Below are 13780 nucleotides of genomic sequence, written 5' to 3' on the forward strand. Positions count from 1 at the left end.
CCCCACCTTCACGCCTGCCCAGTGGCAGCGCCGGGGTAGAGCTGTAATGCGACCACCTCTAGGGAAACACGGTCACCAACGTGCAGAGCCCTTGACCCCGCAGGCCATTCCGTAAGTCAGTGCGACTCCCTACCCATCCACCTGTTCTCATCTCTTTACACCCACACACCCTCCCCTCTTCGCTCCATGTAACCCGCTTCCTAAATGGCCCCCGATGACCGAAGCCTCCTGGTGTGGACACCCACCTGCATCAGGCTGACCCGCGTGACAAGAGTACCTCGGCGGTGACTTGGAGAGGAACCGAGGGCTCCCTCCAACAGCAGCACCAGTGTGCCGGCCTGGGAGTCACCGCCTTGGCAGTGAACCCTCAGCACCAGGCAAGACTTCAGATCCCTGCAGCCCCAGCTGATATCCCGCTAGGAACTCATCAAAGTGCCTGAGCCAGAACCTTCTAGCTAAGCTGCCCTGAGTTCCTGAGCCACAAAAACCATGAGAGATGACACATGATTATTATTGTCTTCAGTCACCGAGGTTTGGGACAATCTGTTAGGGGGCAACAGATAATAAACACACCCTCGCTTTTGGCAGCTGGTCCCGCCTCCTACTTCTCAGAGCAATCTTCATGAGAAGGAATCTACCTGCCCGCGCTGCCCCCCAAACGGCCATGCGCACCATGGTCCCCGCCCTCCCTCCTGTTCCAAACCCAGAGCTGCCTCCCCTTCTGTGTCAGGCCCGGCTCTGCGGCTCTGTTCTGTGCTCTGTCCCGCCTGCCCGTTCAGGAGCTGCGCACAATCGACTGTCTTGCCTGCCCCTCCTGTCCAGCTCGCCCGCTCTACTGGGCCCTTTCTTACACCATGGAAACCCAAGGAAGTGTTTTTCAGTAGTGAAATAAATCTTTTTTTTTTTTTAAGATTTTATTTATTTATTTGACAGAGAGAGGGGGAACACAAGCAGGGGGAGTGGGAGAGGGAGAAGCAGGCTACCCGCTGAGCAGGGAGCCCAATGCGGGGCTCGATCCCAGGACCCTGGGATCATGACCTGAGCCGGAGGCAGATGCTCAGTGACCGAGCCACCCAGGTGCCCCGTGAAATAAATCCATCTTAAGAGCAGTTTTCTCTCTGTTACTACCCAGCCCCTCTCTCTGATCACAGGCAAAGGGTCTCGCTCTCTCATTTCCCCACATCCCAGCCCCTCCTCAGCCCAGGACACTCTGGTTTCCACCACCACCATTTCAAGGACACGACCCTTGGTAGAACCACCAGTGATCTTGTTCATAATAACAGAGACGCACACTGCAACTACACTGATACCATTTTTTATCTGTCAGATCAACAAGGGCCTGGTGGGCCACATCTCCTCTTGGCAAGCCTGTCTGGAAGGGCATGGTCATACACTGCTGGGGCATAATTCCTATGGAAGGAAAGTTGCCAACTTCAAGCAAAACACAGCAACATTTACGCCTTCCCTGCCAATCACACTTCTAGGAACCTACCTCAAGGATACACAAATACTAAAGGACAAGGACACAAATACTAAAGGATAAGGGTGCAATGATTCACCCTGGCCTTATTTAGAATATCAAAGACCTGGAAACAATACTGACCATCAATAGGGAATTAGCTCAATAAACTAGGGAATATCCACAGAATGAAGAAACTCGCAGCCAGAAAAGAAAGAGGTGATCTCTAGGTATTGATAGAGATTCTTATCTCCAATAAATTTAAGTGAAAAAAAAAAAAGAAGGTTCAAAGCGGTGTCTATGGAATGTTTCCTTTTTATAAAAAGGGAATGAATGGCCTCCTTTCCCTGGAGTTAGGGAATCAAATATAACTCCATAGAACCAGCTTCTTGAGGTCTCTATGTGGGCCGTCCTGGCACCCAACAGATAAATGCAATAAAGGGTGTGAGTGTGAGCAGGGAGGGGAACGTGGTACACTAAGAGTTTGGGCCAGGTGGAGAGAACGAGTTCAGGGCATCTTTGCCTCCTGGGCCTGTGTGGAGACAGATTAATGCCCCTGCCCCAAAGGTGTTCTACTCCTCCGAATCTGTGAATGTGTGAGCTTCCATACACAAGGGACTGTGTAGCCGTGATTAAGGTAAGGCTCCTGAGATGGAGAGAGTATCCAGGATTATCCGGGTGAGCCCAATGTCATCACAAGAGTCTTTACAAGAGGGAGGTAAGAAGGTCAGGTCAGAGAAGGAGCTGTGATGATGAAAGCAGGAGTCAGAGAGAGAGAGAGATTTGAAGATGCTACCCACCGGCTCTGAAGATGGAGGCAGAAGCCACAAGCCAAGGAAGGCAGGTGGCCTCTATGAGATGGAAAAGACAAGGACAAGGAGTTTCCCCTAGAGCCTCTGGAAGGAATGCAGCCCTGCCGACCACTGGGGATTTCTGCATTCCAGAATGGCAGGAGAAGAAATCTGTGTTGCTTTAAGCCACTGAGTCTCTGGTAATTTGTTACAGCAGCGACAGGAAAGGAATACAGCCTCTCACATCCAACCTTCCCTGAGGCCTGGAGTGAGTCCAGCAGACCCAGACAACTGCTATGGAGCCTCTTTCCCTTCTGCGGGTGGAGGATGTCTCCTTTCTCCCCACCAGGGACCCAATCTGCAGTTAGGAAGAGCCCAGTCACTGAGCTGAGCAGTGAGACGGCTGGGACCCAGCCACTCCCGGAGCCCCCAGAGGAAAAGCAGGCTGAGAAGGTGCCTGGGGCACTTTCAGGCCCCAAGGTCCCCATCAAGGTCTTCTGGCAGGTGAAATCTCATAGGAGGGCAGAGGGGTCTGTGCTCAGTTTAGAGATTCAGTGACTCCTGCACCCGGATGTATGTCAGTGCTGGAAGGTCAGAGAGGATGGGCCACCCTATACCAGCGCTGCCCAGGAGAACTTCCAGGGATGACAGAGATGTCCTCTAACTGCTCTGTCCAACTGGCAGCCACAAGCCACATGTGGCTACTGAGCACTTGAAACGTGGCCAGAAGGACTGAAAGCAATGAAATTTTGATCGTATTTCTCATTGGTTTCTTTGCAATAGCTACAGGTGCCTCGTGGCTCCCGCAGGAGACAGGGCAGCCGTGGACATACTCAGGCCTGACTTCTTCCAGGATGCAGAGGAGGGGGCCTGTGAGTGGCAAAGCAGGATGAAAGCGTGGGCCTGGGTGTGGGGGGAGGCCTGCAGGTTCACATGGACAGGAGCTGGGGGCAGAGAAAGGCCTGGTACCATCTGGCAAATACAAGCACGAATGAAAGCATCGTTATATTTTCTCAGTTCTAAACTCCCAGGTCTCCTCTTCGCACTTCTTTCCTATTCCACAACCACCATCCGGGCTTAGGGAACCATTATCTTATCCCTAAACTTCTTCCTACCACCCCCAGTCTTGCCTCTTAAATCTTCCTTCTGAATCCTGAAGTCCATTTTAACCCACGCACATAGACCAAATGTGAATCACATCCTCCCAGTGCTCACATCGCTACCATGTCTCTCCACCGGTCCTAGAACAGAGTCCAATCTAAGATCTGACCTGGTCCGGCCTGCCCTGCTCTGCACGCCCCACTTTGCTGTCTCGGCTCAGCCATTCCTGTCTTCCCAGCTCATGGAGCACACAAGGCTCTCTCCTGCTTCAGGGGTTGTCGTCATGCAGCTCCCTTTGCCTGAAATGCTCTCTTGAAAATAATCCCACACCCTTGCTCCAGCAACTCTATAGCTAGCTAAATCTGACCCCAACCTCAGCTCTTAAGGTAAATATCAGCCCTTCTCAAGAAGGCTTCCCTGTTCCCTCGATTGAGTTCTCTGTGCCAAGCTCCCACATCACTCCTGTCATTAGGTGTTTAAAATCACAATTCTTGGGCACCTGGGTGGCTCAGTCAGTTAAGCATCTGTCTTCAGCTCAGGTCATGATACTGGAGTCCTGGGATCGAGTCCCATATAGGGTTCCCTGCTCAGTGGGGAGTCTGCTTCTCCCTCTGCCCCTCACCCTGCTCGTGCTCTCTCTAATAAATAAAATCTTTGAAAAAATAAATAAGATCACAATTCCCTATTAGAATGTAAGTTCCATGGAGGCAGAACAAGGTCAGTTTGGCTCTCCCAGGTCTCTACCATCTGGCCCAGGGCCTGCCTCACAGAGACGATGAGCCATCCTGGTTTGTCTAGAACTGTTCTGGTTTGAACACTAAATGTCCTGTGTCCTGGTAAACCTCTCACTCTCAAATAAACAAGAAGGGTTGATCGCCATAAACTGTGCACTCAAAGAATATCTACTGCATGACAAACATTCCCCTCCGAAACATTACAGGAAATCGAGAATGAAAATGGGACACACACACACATGCATGTAATTAGTAAAACCCAACAATTAAGTAGAAGACTACTTAACAGGATCCTCTGTAATGTGAATCACCAGACCATTATTTCAGAAAAGTTTTAAGAAATAAAGTTAATTCCTGCCAGAAGACAAGGTAGAGAGGACAATCTTTGTTGAAACAAATGCCCTATCTTCAACACACAAGTTGTTGGATATTCCTCTAGATAATTTTAAATCTCATTAAGAAAAAAAAAATCCACTTCTTCAAAATGCATCTGGTTGCTGGTCAATTCAATTCTATATTTCTGTTACTAAAAGAAAGTTCAAAGCATTTTTTCCCCCCAGATGTCCCTTTATTGTGAATCTCTGAGGAGGATTTATAGGGCTTTAGAAGTCAAATTGAATGCGCCTGAGGAATGCTGCTGAGGAGTCCTGCTAATCTTTACTGGGATGACTTGTAGTACTACATATACATATAAAAACTTTATGTATTTATGCTTATATATAAAATCCTGAAATTTTTAGTATTATGGAATGCAAGAAAATCTATTTCTCTACCGTTAACATACATTTAGTGATTTATGTATTTGCTTAATGCGTACTTATTTGCATATAACTGTACTTATGGCCTTATTTCCACACACATAACAACACTCACCTCAGTATCTTTCCTTTGAACATAATCCATCAAACATACAAATATTTTTCCTTAAGATACCCTCACTCTTAGCGGCTCTTTGTGTTTACAGCCTGAGCACAGGGAAGCCCATTAACAGCTCCCTCTGCACAGTGGAGGATGCTGGAACCTGTTACAAGTTCCTCAGGGTCCTCACCTGGTCACAGAAATCCACGGACCAGTAAGGCTGGTGGACTCTGAGGCTGGTGGACCTTGAAGCTGGTTTTAACACAAACTTGAGCTCAAGAGATGCTTTTCTTTTCTGGGGAAAAAAAAAGGCACAAAGATTGTTAAGGCCTTTTTATAGGGAGTAATAGTTCTTGGATAGATAGACCACCCCATCCATCTTTTTTTTTTCCATTTACTTAAAGTGTAAATGTTGGCAGTGACTGGATTTACCTGATTCCCACCCAACCATCCGCACCCCAAGTGGGAGGAAAGCAGTGTCATGCTGTGTGTGCATTTGACTTGCTCAACTCATCTGGCTGGATAAAGATTTTACGGTGACTACATACGCTTTACTTTTTTTTAATTTTTAAAAAAGATTTTATTTATTTATTTTAGAGAGAGAGAGTGCAGGGGGGGAGGAGGAGAAGGGGAGAGAGAGTGGGGGAAATAATCTCAGGCAGACTCCATGCTGAGCAAGGAGCCCGAAGGTAGCAGGATCCCAGGACCCTGAGATCATGACCTAAGCAGAAACCAAGAGTCCGATGCTTAACCAACTGAGCCACCGAGGCACCCTCTGACTCCACTTTAAACATGGCTTGTCACTTAGGGGGCGGATAAGTGACTCAGCTGACTTTGAAACAATTTCCAAGGTTGACTCAGGACTTCAGAGATTTTGGGGCCCTACAGCAGGATTTCCCGACCCCGGCACTATTGATAATGCATCGTTGTGGGGGGCTGTTCCGTGCACCGTAGGATGCTGAGCAGCATCCCTGGCCTCCACCCGCTAGATGTTAGTTGCGCCTCCCCACACCCCCATTTGCACAACCAAAACAATGCCTCCAGACATTGCTCAAAGTCCCCTGGGGGGCAAAATCACCCCTCAGAGTGGGGTGAGGGCGGCGGCGTCCAGAGTTGGGAGGAACAGCAGCTTCGGACCGACCTGAGGAAACAGCCCAGGGGAGGAAACGGGGCTCCGGCTGGGGACTGAGGGACGCGGGGACGCCAGAGCCCGAGATCGGGAATGCCCGCGGCCCGTGCCCCTCCCTGGGCGCCTACCGGAAGCCCCGGACTGCCCGCCGCGCACCGAGTCCGGCCCCTCGCCCCGAGGCCAAACATACCACGTGAAGCTGGTCCCGCGCGGAGAAGACCGCACACCCCACGCAGCAAGCCACCCGAGGCTCCTTCCACGGCACCGCCCCACGCTTCCGCTTCCGGTCTCGGGCTGGCCGCCTCGCGCCCCAGTTCCGGTTTCTGTCGAGCCGCCGTGGAGAGGGACGTTTAGGGGCTCTGGGTGGGGTCGGGCGAGGTCGACCGCCGCGTACCCCAGCCTCGGGCGAGGATTTCTAGTTCAATTAGTGAGGGCCCCACGGCCCCGGCCTGGGTCAGCACCAGGGACGGAGACCAGTCCTAGGGGCGGGGCTGTGGGCGGTGCCAGGCATCCGGGCGGAGATCAGGTCTGTGGGTGGGACTGTGGGCGGGAACAGCGAGACGGCGGGCGGGCAGGTGGGCGGAGACCACACCTGGGGCGTGGCAGTGGGCGGGGTCGTAGTCAAGAGGAGGTGTGGTGGGCGGAGACCAATTCCAGGGGCAGGAGTGTGGCTGGAATAGGCTTGGTGGGCGGGGCGGTGGGAGGAAATCAGCTCCAGGGGCGGGGCTGGAGGCGGGGCTTTACGTGTATCCCTAGACTGCACTAGTAGCAGGATGAACATGAAACTACAGTCCTTTCTCCACGTTCACACAGGCTCACACAATCCTAAAGAACGTGTCCATATTTAGGGCTTGCAATTTTTTGTGCATGTTTGCTGTCTTAATTTCTTTGAAAATGGATTATATGTGCACATTGCTCTACAACTTGCCTTATTGATCTAACGCTATTTTTAAGAATTTTGGCGGGACAGGGAGGGTACTAGGTCATAGATACACATATAGGAAAACTTTAAAAAGCGATACAAAGTCAGTAAAACATCCTCATTCCCAGCATTGTCTCCCAGTCCTTTGCCCAGAGATAAACATCCTTTCCTCCTCTATTCTTTTAGATATAGGTGTATATGTATGCATATGTATATGCTCAAGCCCAAGAGGGATGTCGGCAAGCAAAAACTGAAACTGATAAACTGTCCCATGCATCTGGATCTACGGAAAGGAGATTTTTAAAAAAATTTTTTTATTGTTATGTTAATCCCCATACATTACATCATTAGTTTTAGATGTAGTGTTCCATGATTCATTGTTTGGGCATAACACCCAGTGCTCCATGCAGAACGTGCCCTCCTCAATACCCATCACCAGGCTAACCCATCCTCCCACCCCCCTCCCCTCTAGAACCCTCAGTTTGTTTTTCAGAGTCCATCGTCTCTCATGGTTCGTCTACCCCTCCGATTTCCCCCCCTTCATTCTTCCCCTCCTGCTACCTTCTTCTTCTTTTTTTTTTTCTTAACATATATTGCATTATTTGTTTCAGAGGTACAGATCTGAGATTCAACAGTCTTGCGGAAAGGAGATTTAAATTCCTGGTGGAGAGGGAAAAACCGTGATGAATTGATAGAAAGAAAGAATTTACATTTAAAAGGTCAAAAGAAAAAATGAGAAAGAAAATGTATTCATAATATCCTACCTGGCATATCAACAGATAAGATTCATATGTCATAAAGTGCTAAATATTTATGTAATAAAACAATAGACATTGACTTTTGGTTTATCCTAATTCATTAAATAATTATATTGGATAAGGGAAGTTATGTTTTAAGATATGTAAGAGAACTACATGCTATTTTTCAGAAATACAGAATTACAGAATTTAGAAATACAGAATTACAATTTACTATAAAGAAGTTGTTTCTGGGAGTCAGAAAAGAGTGAGGAGGACAGCTTTTCATTATAAGGCTTTAAGTATTATTTAAGATATAGGTATAAAGACAGACCCACACACATGCATACATGCACAGAAGCCTGAATTTATATTCCAAAGGGATCATCAAACTGTTAGAAGAATTTATAAAAGTGACTCACTTTGCAACAACAGAATATATTTTGAAAACTTCAGTCTTCTAGCATTAAAAAAAGCTATAATCATCCTTGTGGAAAAATGAATAGAGCATTAATCTCCAATGTACATGATGATAAGCATTTTATGCACATCACTCCTGAGTATTTTCACAGCAAATCTACAAGGAAGATGCTATTATCTATCTCCATTTTACAGATGAGGGAATTGATAGCAACATATTGTTAAAATTTTCATATTTCTTAGAAATTCTCAATAGATATTGTCTTATTTTAAAATACCTTATTGAATTCTCTTTTCATTAATAAAATAATATGCACTATTCTAACAAGTAAGCAAAGAGTATGTAAAAAATGATTTAATAAAACTACAGTTTTTTTTGGATATAGTTAAGTATAGCAACCACTTTATTATTTTTCTGCTCTCTGCCTCACATCTAGGAAGATACTTCCTATCCTAAAGGTTTACTAGAAAGCTCTACTAAATATTCAAGAATTAGGAAATCCCCATATCATATGCAAACTTCCTGAACACACAAAACGCCATTATGGAAAAATATTTGATAAAAAAATCTTAAATTATTAATGAACTGGTATCAACACAAATCACAATTAGGCAAGATTTATCTATGGAGAGGCAAATATTTAAACTTTAGAAATTTAGAAAGGTAATATATTACATTAGCTAATGTATATAAGAAATTTTTTTTCAGTCTCACTGAGTGCCAGGAAAACATTTGAGAAAATGCACTGTAGCAGTATTTACAATAGCCAAGAGATGGAAACAGCTTAAATATACATTGTTGAATGAAAAAATAAAGAAAATGTGCTGTGTTCATACAACGGAATATTATTCAGAGAAGGAAATCCTGTCATATGCTACAACATGTGTGAACCTTGAGGGCATCATGCTCAGTGAAATGAACCAGTCACAAAATGACAAATACCACATGATTCCACTTATATGAGGACTCTAAAGTAGTCAAACTCATAGAAACAAAGTAAAATGGTGGGTGCCAAGGGCTGGGGGTAGGGTGGGTGGGGAGTTTTTCGGTGTGTGTAGAGCTTCAGTCATGTGGGATGAGAGGGGGTGGTTCTGAGGATCTGTTGCATGACAATGTGCATGTGGTTAATAATATTGTAATGTACACTTGGCAATTGTTGTCAGGATGAGTTTTATGTTATGTGCCTTTTTTCCATAATAAAAATATTTTGAGAAATATAATATCCATTTCTAATATAGAACTCACAGAATAGAAAGACCTTCCTTAATTTGGAAAACATTAAAAGGGCATTAAAACCTGTAGGAGTTTCCTGGGGCTGTCATAACAAAGTATTGCAGACTAGGTGGCTTAAACAACAGAAATTTATTTTCTCACAGTTTGGAGGCTAGAATTCTGAGGTCAGTGTGTCAGCAGAGTTGGTCCCTTTTGAGGATCACGAGGGAAGAATCTGTCTTAGGCCTCTCTTCTCAGATTGTAGATAGTTGTCTTCTCCCTGTGTCTTCACCTGGTCTTCCTTCTGTCCACATCTCTGCCCAAATTTCCTCTTCTTATAAAGATACAAGTCATTTGGATTAGGGTCTGCTCTGTTGACCCCATTTTAACTTAATTACCTCTATAAAGACCTTATCTTCAAATACAGTCACATTCTGAGATACTGGGAGTTAGGGCTTCAACACAGGAATTGTGGAGAGAGGGGGTGGTGCACATTTCAGCCCATAACAATCACTAATGGTTAAGGACTGGAACAACTCCCAATCTATATGAGACAAGGACAAGGATAACTGCAGCATCATTAATGTTCCTAATGACAAAATCATCTGCCCAGGAAATCCTGCAGGTCCTACTCACAATTTGATTTCTATTTTATTTATTTTAATTTTTTTAGAGAGAGTGCACAAGTGGGGGGAGGGGCAGAGATTGAGGGAGAGAGAGAATCTCAAGCAACTCCCTGCTGAGCACAGAGCCCCACACAAGGCTCAGTCTCACGACCCTGAGATCATGACCTGAGCCAAAATCAAGAGTTGGATGCTCAATCAGACTGAGTCACCCAGGCACCCCATCACAATTTGATTTATAATCAGTAAGCTCATCATGGTGACTGCACACAAGACCAATACATAAGAAGCTTTTTATATCTGAGGATAACACACTGAAAATGTAATAGATAAAAAGAACTCCTTTATTAGATCAACAAAACATGAAAAATATGAAGCAAAAACTTAAGAAATACTCAAATAGAAAAAAAAAAAAAAGAAAGAAATACCCAAATAGTAAAGGAAAAAAATGTAGCTCCCAGTTTGGGACAAGATGGTATAGACTCACTTTTCCCTGTTTCTCCCTGCTAAACATAATATAAAGCCTTGGAAACAATTCAACAAATAATTGTATGAAGACTAAAAGATGGAAAGAGGAAGGTGGACTGGCTAAGGACCTCAGCACTTGAGGAATGCATTACACAGTAAGAAGTTTCTTACATTTTATTAAAATTTTCCATTTACCCAATTCTGATCACCAGAGATGCCTGCAACTTGGAATCACCAACAGACCCAGGCAAAATAAAAGTCCTTAGACAAGCATGTTCTCTCTGGCTAAAGGGTCAGGTCATGGAAAACTCAGCAGGACAGAAAAATTTTTTACCATACCCACCCTACCCCACCCAAACTCTGTGCTGTCAGTGAGAACTGAGTGGGGAGTATAGACACCTATTTCCTACCATCAGCATCAGGCAGCCCAGGCAGGCACTTTTTTACCTGCTGACTTGGTCTCTACTGATTCCCTGATTCAGCAACAGCAAATGCCCAGGAAGACACTTTTCTGTCCCACCAGCAGCATCAACAAAGTGGAAGCCAGACACCTAGACTCTTGCCACCCTGGGCAACAGCAAGCATCCCAGGTGGGTGCTTTCCTATTCCACTGCAGCATCAGTGGACACAGAGCTGGGAGTCTGTTTCTTTGTCTCCCACTGGTGTGGTAGAAGATAGCTGGATCAGTGTCAGGGGAGAATGAGTAGGAAGTGTGGTCATTCACACCCCCCGCCCCCGCACCAAGTGGCATCAGCAGGCAACAAAGGGTTGCATTCCCTTTCCCAGCTAGAATATTGTCAGTGCAGATGGAATGAGAGTCTGAACTTCCATTGCCTTCCAGTGGTGGCACGTGGCATCCCTTATTCTCTGAATTAAAGACAGAGAGAAGATCTTGGAGAGGAAGGAACTGGAGAAAGAACATGCCAAAAGTAGATTTCAGATCAGAGTAAATTACTAGGGACAAGGGAATTACTTGATAATAAAAGAATCACTCCACCAAGAAGACAGGGATTACAACAGAGAATCAAAATATGTGAATCAAAAACTGATATGTCATCAGTTGTACACTATAAAAAAAGATACCACATTGTACAACCTAAATATGTACAATCTTTGCTTGTCAATCATATCTTAATAAAGCTGGAAAAAAGAAAGAAATGTATCAAAACAAGATGGTTTTATTGATGATAGATGATGGCTATATGCTAGAACAAACAAGTATAGCAAAACATTATAATGGTAAAATCTATGTGGTGAGTATACAGGCATTCACTGTAAAGTTCTTTCAATTGCTGTATTCTTGAAAATGTTCATAATAAAATCAAAATCTAAAAAAAAGTACTAATATAACTGGAAGGAAAAATAGAGGGATCCAAAATTATAACTGGGTACTTCAACACCCTCCTCAGAAATTTATGGCACTATTAGACAAAAAGTCAACAAAGATATAGAAGAACTGAACAATGTCATTAAATATCAGTATCCAATTAACATTTGTAGAACACTCAATTGACATTTATAGGACACTACATCCAACAACAGCCGATACACATTCTTATCAAGTTCCCATGGAACATCCACCAAGATAGAACACATACTGGGTCGTAAAACAAATGTCAACAAATTGAAATAAATTGAAATCATACCAGGTATAGTCTCCAACCATAATAAAACCATCCTTAAATCAACAACATAAAGATAACAAGAGAGTCTCCAAATAACTGGAAATTAATCAGCCCATTTATAAGTAATTTATGGTTCAATAGGCACTCTCAAATGAAATTCTAAAAAAGATGAAATTACATCAACATGGATGGAACTGGGGGGTATTATGCTGAGTGAAATAAGTCAATCAGAGAAACACATTTATCATACGGTTTTACTCATACATGGAACATAAGGAATAGTGCAGAGGAAATTAGGCGAAGGGAGGGAAAACTGAATGGGAAGAAATCATTGAGGGAGACAAGCCATATGAGACTCTTGACTCCAGGAAACAAACTGAGGGCTGTGGAAAAGGAGGTGGGTGGGGGGATGGGGTAACTGGATGATGGGAATTAAAGAGAGCAGGTGATATGATGAGCACTGCATGTTATATTCAACTAATGAATCATTGAACATTATATCAAAAACTAACGATGTACTATACCTTGGCTAATTGAATTTAAATTAAAAAAAAATGAAAATAACACAACATATCAAAATTTGTGGCATGCAGATAATGCAGTGCCTAGAGGGGAATTTATAGCACTAAATGCTTACATTAGAAAAGAAGAAATGTCTGAAATCATTAATCTAAGTTCCCACCTCAAGAAATTTTAGAAAGAAGAGGAAAATAAACTCAAAGCAATCAGAAGTAGCGCTCACTTTGGCAGCGCATATGCTCAAAGCAATCAGAAGTAAGGTAATAATGACAATAATAACGTCAATAAATTCTAAAACAAATGCAATAGATAATATGAAAAAAATGATAAAACATTAAAAAGGAAATAAAATCCATGATTAAATAAAAATAAACTGTATTTATCAATGGTTTATAATATTGTAAAGAATTCATTTTCACCCCAAATATTTGATTCAATGTAATAAAGTTAGAATAGAACCATAATGTAATTTTTAGATGAAGACGTTGATTCTCAAATTCACAAGGAAGCGAAATTTTTCTTTTTTCTTAAAGATTTATTTATTTATTTTTGAGAGAGAGAGAGACAGCGAGAGAGGGCACATGCATATGGGTTGGGGAGGGGCCGAGGGAGAGAAACTTTAAGAAGACTCTCTGCTGAGCTCAGAGCTCCACACGGGGCTTGAGGTGGGGCTCTATCCCAGGACCCCGAGATCATGACCTGAGCCAAAATCAAGAGTTGGATGCTTAACTAACTGAGCCACCCAGGCAAATGTAAGTTCTGGTACCAAGGACCTCTACCCACATCCCAAACCTCAAGGTGTCATCTTGTTCCCTCTCTGGCTGGAGATCTATGCAGATGCTCCTCTGTGCTGGATCTTGGGAGCAGAACTGGGGGTCCACATTTCCTCCTGTGGTGTTGTCTAAGCAGACCCCCGAAGCCTCCTCCCCAGTTACTCTTTAAGAGTTTTTCGGATTTAAATGCGTCCCAGGGGAACTTACATTTCCATCCTGCTAGCCATGAGCTGCGCTATGGACATGACAGATTGCCAGGTTTCCCACACCTAACAACTTGCTCCTGCCCAGGAAGACACCCCTCCTCATTTCCTGCCTTATCCCCCCACCACACACAGGAAGGGGTAAAGGGTGTGGGGCTGCCCTGGTGGGATCACAGTTGTGGCCTGGCCTGGACTGACCTGTCCT

The 13780-nt window shown here is 44.4% G+C and overlaps 1 protein-coding gene across 1 annotated transcript in view; it reads right to left on the bottom strand.

Moving 5' to 3' along the window:
- Window positions 1-6574, bottom strand: part of LOC102728454 (uncharacterized) — a 67967-nt gene extending 61393 nt beyond the window's left edge. Inside the window, 1 exon segment of the mRNA XM_031037909.2 lies at window positions 6263-6574. The gene's annotated coding sequence lies outside the window, so the exon portion shown is untranslated.
- Window positions 6575-13780: the final 7206 nt, after the last annotated feature.

Source organism: Leptonychotes weddellii, chromosome 1, assembly GCF_054177405.1.
Source record: "Leptonychotes weddellii isolate Sample4059 chromosome 1, ASM5417740v2, whole genome shotgun sequence".
Lineage (NCBI taxonomy): Eukaryota > Metazoa > Chordata > Mammalia > Carnivora > Phocidae > Leptonychotes > Leptonychotes weddellii.